The sequence below is a fragment of the Bufo bufo genome, chromosome 5, assembly GCF_905171765.1.
Source record: "Bufo bufo chromosome 5, aBufBuf1.1, whole genome shotgun sequence".
Lineage (NCBI taxonomy): Eukaryota > Metazoa > Chordata > Amphibia > Anura > Bufonidae > Bufo > Bufo bufo.
The window spans coordinates 117,419,979-117,432,094 of NC_053393.1; positions in this window are offsets into that span (position 1 = coordinate 117,419,979).

Below are 12,116 nucleotides of genomic sequence, written 5' to 3' on the forward strand. Positions count from 1 at the left end.
CAATGATCTCCTCCACAGCATGGGGAGGAGCAATCGGTATGCCATCGCTCATCCCCATGCTGTCTAGTTATTTGCTGGCAGCAGATCGTGATTAGACAGTACAATCTGCCTCCGGCAAATCATGAATTTTCAGCAATTTGCAGAACGGCACGGACAGCCTTCAATATAAATGCCTATTCTTGTCCGCAAAGCGCGGACAAGAATAGGACATGTTATATTTTTTTTGCGGGGCCACGAAACGGAGCAACGGATGCGGACAGCACACGGAGTGCTGTCCGCATCTTTTGCGGCCCCATTGAAGTGAATGGGTCCGCATCCGAGCCACCAAAACGGCGGCTCGGATGCAGACCAAAACAACGGCTGTGTGCATGAGGCCTAACCACAGTATTACCAGGGAATGTAGAGAGGCTGCTAAATACGCAGCAAAAGGCATTTTGTTCCAATTCATGTCCCATCTTAACCTTCAAAGTCAATTAAACTTGTCTCTACAACTTCCTACTAACACACCCAATACATATGGGAAAAAAGGCTCCCATCCCATCACATGTAGGACACCTAGAGGAATCCCTACAACCAAAGAATATAAATCCAGAGGATAATAATAAAACTTATGTAAAATCATATATTGTCACATTTTATGGTTAGAGTTCTGTGAACCACAATATACTGAGTTTTGCATAATCTCCCATGTTTCTTCTGAAATAGATCCCAGATCCCTTTTCCAATGTTTCCTAGAATTATAAGGTACTGTAGAAGCAGTATGATCCATCACATACTTATATACTGTAAACCTCGAACCCTCTCTTTACATGCTTTACGAGACACTCAATAATCCATAATAAATAATCCATGATAGGTGCATTGCAAATAGTCAATATAGGACAGTATAGGACAAAGAAGAGACTACATTGCAGACCTGTAAAACAATCTTTTTCACCTGATAATCACTGGCCCCATTTTCATCCAGATAGTATTCCTAGGAGTCCTTTACCTATAAGCACTTGTCTGCAGGAGGAATGACAGAGCACATGTGCTGTCCTCTCCCCCTCCTCGCCATGGATTTATTGTTAAAAAGATCGTCCCCTTGCTATGCGCCCTATACTTTATATTTATTTATTATCATTGCTAAACACGTATGAATTGGTATCTTTTTTAATTTGATTTCATAAACTTAAAGGGTTTCTACCACCAGAAATACTGTTATGTAGCTGACTGATATAGCGATGCGCTAATGTCAGCACTACATAACTGTATGTTTCTAACATTAGTCCCTGCAGCCGTTTTTGTTAAAAAAGCACTTTTATAGATATGCTAATGAGCCTCTAGGTGCTATGTGGGCGTCATTAGCACCTAGAGGGCTCCGTCCCCTAACCATTTCAGCCGCCCATCGCGTCCCTCCAGCCCGCCCCGCTCCTGTTGATTGACGTGAAACTTCTCAGTATCTCGTACCAATTCCCGCGCCTGCACCGTGCGCTTCTGTATTCGGCGCAGGCGCAGTGAGTGAATGCCGCGCTCCTGGTGCCGGCTTCCTCATTGTAACGCAGTTGACGCAGGCGCAGTGAGGAAGTCGGCGCCGGAAGAATACAGAAGCGCACGGCGCAGGCGCGGGAATTGGTACGAGATACTGAGAAGTTTCACGTCAATCAACAGGAGCGGGGCGGGCTAGAGGGACGCGATGGGCGGCTGAAATGGTTAGGGGACGGAGCCCTCTAGGTGCTAATGACGCCCACATAGCACCTAGAGGCTCATTAGCATATCTATAAAAGTGCTTTTTTAACAAAAACGGCTGCAGGGACTAATGTTAGAAACATACTGTTATGTAGTGCTGACATTAGCGCATCGCTATATCAGTCAGCTACATAACAGTATTTCTGGTGGTAGAAACCCTTTAATTGTTTATACATAAACTATTTGTACTATTGGTTATTTTATCTCAACGTTTTTGTCCTATGGGCTAATTAACAAAGTCACACCTTGGTTCCACCCACTGATGCTCTTGGAGCTTTTTAAGTGTATTTAAATTTATATTATGTGCTTACCAGTATGTCTGTCTAGTGTGAAGAAGGGGATTTGTATTCCCCGAAACAAGTTACAGATATACACATTGCAATAAAGGATACTTATCACTAATCTGACAGTCACTTCATTACTTCGTTTTGGGTGACAATGCAATCAGCATTTTTTTTTACCTGTTTCACTTGCTCTTGTCCATGAGTCAGGTATTGCATATCAGCCCTATGAATCAATATAAGCTATAATACCAGACATGCACTGTGTTCTATATGTTATGAATTGTTATGTTATGTATTTTCAAGTGTTTATGCCTTTATTCCAGCCAGAGGAGGAATGGTTGGCAGGACCAGGGCTAAGGAGAGGGAGTTCCTATCAGGAGAGCAAGGAGTGAGGAAGCACATGTCAGAGCTCCTACTCCTCGGAACCAAATTCAATTCTCCTGTGAGACTTAGGGTACTTTCACACTAGCGGCAGGACGGATCCGACAGGCTGTTCCCCCTGTCGGATTTGTCCTGCCGTTATTTCGCCGTGCCGCCAGACCGCCACTCCGAAATAGCAGCAGGCGAAATAGCAGCAGGATCGATCCAACAGGGTGAACAGCCTGTCGGATCCGTCCTGCTGCTAGTGTGAAAGTACCCTAACACTCCAGAGAGAGATATTCAGAAACCAGATTCACCTCTCCTGTGAGACCAACAATCCAGAGAGATCTTCAAAATTAAGAGCATAGCTTCAAAAAAGCATGTGTCACAAGACAGCAGAGTAATTAGCGAAATTACAGATTTACAGACACTGCTACAAGGTGAGGGGCTACAACTCAGACACCATCACCTACCTAAACAACCACTAGGCAAGACAAACATGAAGCCTGTATCACAGTGGACACCTATCTCCACAAGTGCCTGCAAGTGCTATTAAACTGCAATCCAACCAGTCACAATACCTCCTCATCTGGTGCCAGACTTTACACTTTGTATTTACTGCTGCTAGAGGAGCTACACGTTATATTTTGTACTGTAAAGAGAGACTTTTATATGTTTACTTCAGCAGCATGATGGAGGCAGGAGCAGCCTTATGGAAGATGATGGTCGGCAGGTCGCGGCGGTGGCATGTTGGCGGCGGCGGTAGCAACCATAAGGAACATGATGGTTGGCAGGTCGCATTAGCGGCAATAAGGATGCGGCAGCAGCAGGCGTACAGAAAATGATGGTAGGAAGGTTGTGTTAGTGGCATGACGGAGGCGGCAGCAGCAGCCATACAGATGTGATGGTTGGCAGGTCACATTAGTGATTTTACCAGACAAAAAGCAGTGGCATCATGCAGGATGGCGCCAACCACGACGCACGTTTCACGATCCTTCGTCTGGGAGGAGATGCATTATGCTTTTTCACCAGAGGGGGCAATATGGTACTACTTTAGCCTGAGCAGGTGCCTCAAATAAATTAATGCCGCGGTCAAGATCTCGCAGAACCGTCCATGTCATCATGTGAGAGGATGGCTAATCATGTGACCCATGAGGAGGGTATTGATTACATCTCATCTTATATAAATGTAAAACAGGTGACTATCTTTATGTTTGATTGGTTGGGTGCCATTTAAATCATGCTCTGCAGTGATGACACCACCCCCAGATGAAGGACGGAGATACACTATGGGCAACCATTCAGTTTTTTATATTATTACGGCCATTACTTGCACTTGCAATGTGTTGTGGTATCTTTATATTCATTTGATGCATGTTATTGCCCATATGGTTTGCTGCAGTGATGTCGCCATTTTTCCGGCACTGTTTTTAAACTTTTCTTCATTAATTGTTTAATAAAGCATTTTTCATGATTATCATGCAGACTAGCAATTTTTGTAGGTTTAGTTGTATGGTTCGATGTCATGGTCATATAATTCTTATACTAATTATATCATTATATCAGTTGCTGGCAGTTATCTTGTATGGTTTTATGCCCTTTGAGAAACAGCTGAATATAATTCTTAACCATGTGAGTAAGACGAGAGTGATTTTTTTATAGGTAAATGTTCTTCAAGGTGACAAGACTCATCTAAAAATGATGGAGCTTTAATAAAGGCTGCTAACGGAAAAGTAGCAAAAAAAAAATGAAACATTTGTAGCTGAAAAATAAAATTGAAATGTTTTATATTGTATACCAGCTCTTTATTACAAAGTCTATCATCATGTACAAAGCATCACATTTTTGTAAAATGATTTAGCATGGTTTGCATTGATTTATAGAGCTCTGCTTATTATATATTACATGCGCATAGCCCCTCCTAGTGGCGATCAAGCTTTAAAACCATCCTGTGCAGAAAACATGCCCAACTTTCATAGTATTTTGCTAATGGGAAGTTGTGACACTGAACACAGTGTCTGATCTGCAGGCAACCTGTTATTGTGCAGGAGGAGCTGAGCAAATTTACAGATTTGTAGGAACAGATTTAATATAATTTGTACTTGTACTCATTTAAATTCCTGCTCGTTCTACGCTTATTAGTTCTGTGGATAGCCTTACTTAGATTGACAGCATTCCCCATATTGTTGTGCATACAGAGATAGCTGCCAGTTCTGCATCAAGTCAATTAGATGATGAGATATGAAGAACTGAACGGATGCTCTGAGATTTGAGCTCTGAAGCCTGCAAAATAATGATATGAGTAATTCTATATGTATACTACAGTATAAAATGGTGTTCAAAGATGAATATCACATTTTAAAGAAATCTTAGCCCTTGGCTTAGGGTACTTTCACACTAGCGTTTTTTGATTCCGGCAGGCAGTTCTGGCAACGGAACTGCCTGCCAGATCCGGCAAGCCGTGTACAAACGGAAAGCTTTCTTTTCCAGATCTGTTAGACGGCAGGTCCGGCGATGCGACAATTTCCGGAACACTTGGCATTAATACAGCTCTATGGAAATGAATGCCGGAGTCGGCAAGTGCGGTATTGTTCCAGGATTTTGGGCGGAAAAAATACTGCAGCATGCTGCTGTATTTTGTCCGGTCAAATACTGTGCAAGGGACGGAACGGAAGACATCCTGATGCATACTGAACGGATTGCTTTCCATTCAGAATGCATTAGGACAAAACTGATGCGTTTTTTTCCGGTATTGAGACCCTTTACCGGATTTTAATACCGGAAAAGAATAACGCTAGTGTGAAAGTACCCTTACATGCAACCTTTCTCTTCTTTATTAACCGAGGCTAAATGCGGATCATCTATAAAAGCACTAAATACGACGATTTTAAATCAATTTCCCTGGTCACCAAGAGGTCTCGTCTCCCTCTCTGGGCACAGATTAATCCCTGACTCATAGTTAATTGATCTTTTGACATTATACCTGTTCTAATTAAAAAAAAAAATATCTGATTTTTATTTAAATGTATTAATAAATGTATCTTATTAAACTAATATGAGATGATTGTCATGTGAGATGAAGTCCAATGAGTATTTCAAATTTATTCAGAAATTTCATGGTATAATAATGAAAAACTGAATAAAATTCTAAAGGTTCTCAAGAGACAATTTTAAAAAGCATTATTATGAACCAGTATCAAGTATTGTACTCTACAATATCCAGAATTTCAGAACATTAAGGCCTCTTTCAGACTGGCATCCCGGATTTTCTCTGGATGCGTCCCGGGTGCATCGCTGGAAACCCACGTGAGTGCGCACGCAATTTCAGTCAGTTTTTTCGCGCAAGTGCAATGCATTTTGCAAGCGTGTGATAAAAAACTGAATTTGGTACCCAGAACCGAACTTCTTCACTGAAGTTCAGGTTTGGGTTCGGTGTTGTGTAGATTTTATCATTTTCCCTTATAACATTGCTATAAGGGAAAATAATAGCATTCTTAATACAGAATGCTTAGTAAAATGTGCCTTGAGGGGTTAAAAAATTTAAAAAATTAACACACCTCATCAGCCGCCATCGTCTTCTTTCTTTTTCTTACAGGACCTGCAAAAGGAGCTTTGATGATGTAATCGCGCTCACCACGTGGTGAGCGTGGTGACATCAGCGCAGGTCCTGGTGAATGGTCCTGCACTACAGTATTGCTGGCCCTGCCTACTTATGTTGGCCCTACTTGTGTTGCCACACGTTCCGTCAGTTTGGACCCACCTAAAACATAGGCCAATTTTTATTTTATTTTCCAGGGCCACTTTAAGTTCCCAGTCCGTCCCTGCTTGAAGTCACACAATTGGATGTTTGACTACACAATCGGTGGAGACGCAGTAGAGTACAGAAGATGGCTGGCACATGTACAGTCAAAGTGGTAGGGGCATGGACTAGAAGCAAGGAAGCAGAGCCTCTGGGTGCAATGAGGTGCAATGGCACCAAGGAGCTAATTTGCAGATTATAAAAATGTTGATTTCTCCACATTGCAGCCACTAAACGAGATGGGACAAACAGCATTTTATTCATCCAACAAGTGCACATCTCCGTTGTCAGCTGGTTTAATTGAGAAGTATGTGGCGACAAACGCCCCTTAAGATAGGTTTCACACACAGCATTTTTTTGGCAAAAAAAATGCATTGTAGTATTAGATGCAGTTTTTTGAACCAAAGCCAGAAGTGGTTCCAGTAGGAAGGAGATGTATAAGTTCTTCCATTGTAATTCCCATTCAATTTGAATCCACTTCTGGCTTTGCGCCCTAAATCTACATGAAACTCTGCCACAAAAACTGCGTGAAGCAATCCGAAAAGTACCATTCTAATCTTTTCTAATGCTTGACTGCTTTTATCTTAAGAATAAATAGATTAACCTTTGTACCCTAGGCATATTCCAGCCAACTATATCCATAATTATAACAGGAACTGAAGAAGCATGAAATTTCCTGCCTGGTACTATTATAAAGACTGTAAAAGTGATTTGTCTGCCAAAAAGACTTGGCAAGATTACAGCCAGATTATTCTTAAATATATTTGGAGATGCACCAGGCCTAATTAAGCTAAGGTGGTGAACAGGCATATGTCCAAGAAGAGTCTGGGTGCCACTTGGTAGTTAATTTTTTTTCACACATTTAAACACATTATATTGGGGATTAGTGACTCTTCAATGTGTAGTATCGATTTAGACATCAGTTACCATCCCGTATAGATAAATGTTTTAGTAAGATTGGGTTTACAGAGATTTCAGACACATATTAGTATGTAACCAGGTGGTCTGACTACCAGGCATGCTCAACCTGCGGCCCTCCAGCTGTTGCAAAACTACAACTCCCAGCATGCCTGAACAGCCTACAGCTATCAGCCTACAGCAGCGCATTGTGGGAGTTGTAGTTTTACAACAGCTGGAGGGCCGCAGGTTGAGCATGCCACTAGACGGTTTAAGCCAGCCATACTAATTAGACTGAAAGCAGAATACACTGTTGAGGAAGGGTTGAGACGTATGCATATATATCCATATATGCATGCAAACACGTGCATGCATGTATGATATATATGCATGCATTGACTGCAACATCATAGGATGATGTGCGCAGATATGCCCAGCATCTGCGCACATCTGCCCTTGGTGGCCCACAGGGGCTCATTGTGGCCCCTGTGGGAAATATGTGGTCCCTGGTTGATCTGTGCCCCCTTATATGATCTGTGCCCCCCTTATATGTGTCCCCTTATAGTTAGTATATATTTCCTGTATGGCCGTGTATATATTCCCTCTCATGTAGATATATATATATATATATATATATATACAGTTGCAAGAAAAAGTATGTGAACCCTTTGGAATTATATGGATTTCTGCACAAATTGGTCATAAAATGTGATCTGATCTTCATCTAAGTCACAGCAATAGACAATCACAGTCTGCTTAAACTAATAACACAGAAAGAATTCAATGTTACCATGTTTTGATTGAACACACCATGTAAACATTCACAGTGCAGGTGGAAAAATTATTTGAACCCTTGGATTTAATAACTGGTTGACCCTCCTTTGGCAGCAATACCGTCAACCAAACGTTTCCTGTAGTTGCAGATCAGACGTGCACAACGGTCAGGAGTAATTCTTGACCATTCCTCTTTACAGAACTGTTTCAGTTCAACAATATTCTTGGGATGTCTGGTGTTAATCGCTTTCTTGAGGTCATGCCACAGAATCTCAATCGGGTTGAGGTCAGGACTCTGACTGGGCCACTCCAGAAGGCATATTTTCTTCTGTTTAAGCCATTGTGTTGTTGATTTACTTCTATGCTTTGGGTCGTTGTCCTGTTGCAACACCCATCTTCTGTTGAGCTTCAGCTGGTGGACAGGTGGCCTTAAGTTCTCATGCAAAATGTCTTGATAAACTTGGGAATTTATTTTTCCTTCGATGATAGCAATTCGTCCAGGCCCTGACACAGCAAAGCAGCCCCAAACCATGATGCCCCCACCACCATACTTCACAGTTGGGATGAGGTTTTGATGTTTGTGTGCTGTGCCTCTTTTTCTCCACACATAGTGTTGTGTGTTTCTTCCAAACAACTCAACTTTGGTTTCATTTGTCCACAGAATATTTTGCCAGTACTGCTGTGGAACATCCAGGTGCTCTTGTGCAAACTGTAAACGTGCAGCAATGTTTTTTTTGGACAGCAGTGGCTTCCTCTGTGGTATCCTCCCATGTAATCCATTCTTGTTTAGTGTTTTACGTATTGTAGATTCGCTAACAGGGATGTTAGCATATGCCAGAAACTTTTGTAAGTCTTTAGCTGACACTCTAGGATTCTTCTCCACCTCATTGAGCAGTCTGCGCTGTGCTCTTGCAGTCATCTTCACAGGACGGCCACTCCTAGGGAGAGTAGCAGCAGTGCTGAACTTTCTCCATTTATAGACAATTTGTCTTACCGTGGACTGATGAACAGCAAGGCTTTTGGAGATACTTTTATAACCCTTTCCAGCTTTATGCAAGTCAACAATTCTTAATCGTAGGTTTTCTGAGAGCTCTTTTGTCTGAGGCATCATTCACATCAGGCAATGCTTCTTGTGAAAAGCAAACCCAGAACTGTTTTTTATAGGGCAGGGCAGCTGTAACCAACACCTCCAATCTCATCTCATTGATTGGACTCCAGTTGGCTGACACCTCCTTCCAATTAGCTCTTGGAGATGTCATTAGTCTAGGGGTTCACATACTTTTTCCACCTGCACTGTGAATGTTTACATGGTGTGTTCAATAAAAATATGATAACATTTAATTCTTTGTGTGTTATTAGTTTAAGCAGACTGTGATTGTCTATTGTTGTGATTTAGATAAAGATCAGATCACATTTTATGACCAATTTGTGCAGAAATCCATATTGTTCCAAAGGGTTCACATACTTTTTCTTGCGACTGTATATATATGGGGATGTGTGTATGCAGTGCATACATCTGTATATGTGTATTTGCCATGGCTCTCCCCCAGGTATATATATATATATGGGCCTATAACTGCCCATGTATGCCCCAGATTTATAATGAGTATATATGTGTATATAGATGCGCCCCAAGTATCTATATACATATATATACTTAAATGCCCCCCATAGGGGCAGCGTTTAGAGCCAGGAGGTGGGGCGGTTTTTGTTTCATAACCAACCCCCTCCTAAATGCCAGCTCCTGCAGTGGGGTGGATATGTCTCCAGGTGGCTGGTGACTTTAAAGGCTAAAGGATCAATAGATCTGAGGCCTTTTGTTGAGTTTATCAGCCTAGTTACTATGCTCTGCCCCACCTTGTGTTTGTGACATGGCTGGGCGTGTGGTGCTGCTAGCCTCAGGGGGCCAATTGGCTGTCCTGAGTGCAGGCATACGTCACAGTCACACTATGATGTCACATCCCTGAGGAGGGGGGAGGTGGGCTGTTTCTGAGGCTGATATATGAGCCCCAAGCCAGGAACAAGGGGCTGTTGGAACTGGACTACAAAGAGAGAGACATGGGAGAGAGCAGCTCCATGACGTGCACCTGGAGAAGGCCTAGTAACCCTGGAAGGGCTAAGTATCTACCTGTCTAGCCTCTACCTACCCCTAACATTCCCCCTTTACAACACCAAATAATTTTGCATTAGTACAGTAAATGACCGTTAATTTTTTTTATTGTCTGTTGTTTTTTTTTATTGTCTGTATTCAATAAAAATAAGAAATGAGGGAAATATGCAACATATAGTTTTGTAACAATACAGGACAGATGGATATTAATCAAAAACAAGAAGATACAGTGCAGTTAAAATTCTGTGTTTATGAATCTAAAAGAATTCTCCTGAGCAGGAAATGTTATAAAAAATGTAAAGCATTTTTACTCGTCGAATCCCCGACATTGCTGTTCCGAAGGTGCCACTGTGCTCACTGCGCTCTACTTCCTGATCCTGTCTCAGCATGTAGGAAATGGCTGGGATTGATGCTCAGCCAATCACTGAAGTATTTAAATTGCTCGGTTGGGGAGGGGGCCCATACTACATTTTTATAATTCCAGTCGAATGTTCGGGCCGTAATGGCACACATTAGTAACATAGTAACATAGTACATAAGTCCGAAAAAAGACATTTGTCCATCCAGTTCGGCCTGTCATCCTGCAAGTTGATCCAGAGGAAGGCAAAAAAAAACTGTGAGGTAGAAGCCAATTTTCCCCACTTTAGGGGGATAAAAAATTCCTTCCCAACTCCAATCAGGCTATCAGAATAACTCCCTGGATCAACGACCCCTCTCTAGTAGCTATAGCCTGTGATATTATTACACTCCAGAAATACATCCAGGCCCCTCTTGAATTCCTTTATTGTACTCACCATCACCACCTTCTCAGGCAGAGAGTTCCATAGTCTCATTGCTCTTACTGTAAAGAATCCTTTTCTATGTTTGTGTACAAACCTTCTTTCCTTCAGACGCAGAGGATATCCCCTATTCACAGTCCTGGGGAGAAATAGATGATGGGAGAGATCTCTGTACTGACCTCTGATATATTTATACATAGTAATTAGATCTCCCCTTTTTTCTAAAGTGAATAACCCTATTATTGATAATCTTTCAGGGAACTGTAGTTGCCCCATTCCAGTTATTACTTTAGTTGCCCTCCTCTGGACCCTCTCCAGCTCTGCTATGTCTGCCTTGTATACAGGAGCCCAGAACTGTACACAGTACTCCATGTGTGGTCTGACTAGCGATTTTCTAAAGTGGTAGGACTATGTTCTCATCACGGGCATCTATGCCCTTTTTGATGCAACCCATTATCTTATTGGCCTTGGCAGCAGCTGCCTGACACTGGTTTTTGCAGCTTAGTTTGCTGTTTATTACAATTCCTAGATCCTTTTCCATGTCAGTGTTACTGAGTGTTTTACCATTTAGTATGTACGGGTGACTTGCATTATTCCTTCCTATGTGCATAACTTTACATTTGTCAGTGTTAAACCTCATCTGCCACTTATCTGTCCAAGCCTCCAATCTATCCAGATCCCCCTGTAGTAGTATACTGTCCTCTTCAGTGTTAATTACTTTATACAGTTTAGTGTCATCTGCGAAAATTGATATTTTACTATGCAAGCCTTCTACAAGATCATTAATAAATATATTGGAGAATAGGGCCCAATACTGACCCCTGAGGTATCCGCTAGTGACAGTAACCCAATCTGAGTGTGTACCTTTAATAACCACCCTCTGTTTTCTATTACTCAGCCAGTTACTTACCCACATACAGACATTTTCGCCAGTTACTTACCCACTGTGGGGATCCGCTCTGGTAGGCAGTGGTAGCGAGTGCAGTATAGAGGTATCACAGACCAGTCTTAGTGTAAAACACAATGCTTTGTTTATTCACACGGTGCATATTTGTGAAAGACGGTGCAGTTCATAGGGAGGGTGGTCACACACAGCAAAATAATAGTTCAAACACAGCAAGTCCCTGCTGCAGGCTGCTTGAGGCCTGTTTCAGTCACATAAAGCAAAGTCTATTTAAAGCCAGGAGTAATGTCACCTTTTCTCCTTGGGGAAGTAAGTCCATGGGTCCGGCTCCTAGCCACAGGACATGGATCCCTCCTGGATTCAGCTGCGGGTCCCTGCACACTCCTTTACAGGCCTCAGCACGCAGCCCAGCTCACCTCCACTCCTCCCTCTCACAGCCAGAGAACACAGAAGCTCCACACTGTGCACCACACCCTTGTTG